The following is a 1,637-nucleotide window of genomic DNA, read 5'->3' as shown; positions in this document are numbered from 1 at the left end:
TGTTGCTGTATCCTTGTCTACTAGAATGTGGGAGCGCACTATGATCCCGTTCAAAACGGTGACTGTACGCAAGATGTCAAAAGCGGTTGAATGCACGACATATACGGCGACGATGTTCTTGCAAATATTCTTATATCGGTCAACTCATTTGGCAATAATCTTTCAAAGAAGGTGGAGACAGCTTGCCTATTCCGATGCCGTAGATTGTCCGAGGGAACCACCATCATGAAGAGTATGGCGGGGACTCGAGGACGGCTCGTGTTTCTGTACTGTAGACGTACTTGAAGGCGAAGGTGTCCTGAGGCTCCTACGCTTCGCCTTGCGGCTTCGCACGGATTCGAAGCCGTCTTCGGAGCCATCTCCGCTGGCCGAGCAGAGTTCCATGCTGTCGCTCGCAGTATCGTTCAGTTCGCTGTCACGCTTCCGCGATGGCACCGCGGAACGCGAAGCCAGGTCTGGAGAAAGCCGGGCAGTATCCGCTTCCATCACTGCCGGCGGGGGACCGATATCCCGCAGATAAACGTCCGAAAAATCGAAAATCAGCAGGAGACGGGAAAGCACCGCTCAACTAGAGACACACATCGTCGTCTTCCCGACATAAATACCCCAGAAAGTGGATGCGAAAAGAGCGCCGCGGTAGATGTAGATCCTTGTGATCTACTGACACGTACCCAATCTGAGGATTGGCCAAGAATCCGATTCTTGGCCGCAGTAGCTCAATTGGTAAGAGCATCGCACGCGTAATGCGAAGACGTGGGATCGTTCCCCACCTGCGGCAAGTTGTTTTTACAGCGGAGCTGTATATGGCTAGAGTTCCGTGTGTTTTTGTTCTTCGTGAACAAAAACTATCATCATCAATGGCATATACCCCCGTAAGCAAGCAAAAAAATGCAATGGCTCATAGCGCCGTAAGGCAGAGGCTACAAGCACTCAGCAAAGTGAAGCGAATAGTGCTTAAATTCTTTCTAATCACGCATACAACATACAGAACAGCATGTCGAAAATTATCATCAATGGCTGATACCCCCTTAAGCAAGCAAAAAATGCAATGACTCATAGTCCCGTAAGGTCCATGGATACTCACTTTGCGTGAATTAGCTGCGATGACACTACCCCTGTTGTTGTCGGTGATTTCAATGTGGATGTGTCGATATCGAAAAGGGCGCGGTTTACGCGTTCCGTGTTGCAGATATATCCCTTGCGATGCCGCACCGATCCGGCGTGGCACCACCCAACGTGGTACGTGCATCAATTTGACAATGTCAAAGAATGTGATTACAGTTGCGAGTGAAACAGTGACCACCGATCAAGGCAATAAATGAGTGTGCGTGCCTTTCATCACGATAACAGAGCATCAAGACAATAAATGAGTTCGTACCTTTGTTCAAAATTATGTGTCACCTCCGTATCGTGTGTTAAACAGCTTCGCTGGTCAACCACCTTCACAGAGTGGAATGGCTCATGATTTCAAAGCGAAAGCTTTACTGGCCGCGAACTTGCGATTTTGCCGTGGCGGCGCTCCGAGGAGGCACATGATAGGGTGCCTCGATGCGCGCGCCCCCCTCCGCCGCTCCGTGGCCACGGAACGGCGGAGGGGGGCGCTCGCATCGAGGCACACATGACGTCACAACGCGCGC

The 1,637-nt window shown here is 51.0% G+C and overlaps 1 non-coding gene across 1 annotated transcript; it reads left to right on the top strand.

The window, feature by feature from the left end:
* The first annotated feature begins 705 nt into the window (after positions 1 to 705).
* On the top strand, positions 706 to 778 carry TRNAT-CGU (transfer RNA threonine (anticodon CGU)). Its single transcript has one exon. It is a non-coding gene; the product is annotated as a tRNA-Thr (tRNA).
* Positions 779 to 1,637: the final 859 nt, after the last annotated feature.

This window comes from Dermacentor albipictus, chromosome 1 (genome assembly GCF_038994185.2).
Source record: "Dermacentor albipictus isolate Rhodes 1998 colony chromosome 1, USDA_Dalb.pri_finalv2, whole genome shotgun sequence".
Taxonomy (NCBI): domain Eukaryota; kingdom Metazoa; phylum Arthropoda; class Arachnida; order Ixodida; family Ixodidae; genus Dermacentor; species Dermacentor albipictus.
Note: the sequence above shows the minus strand (reverse complement) of the source record. Positions and strands in the feature narration are given on the sequence as shown.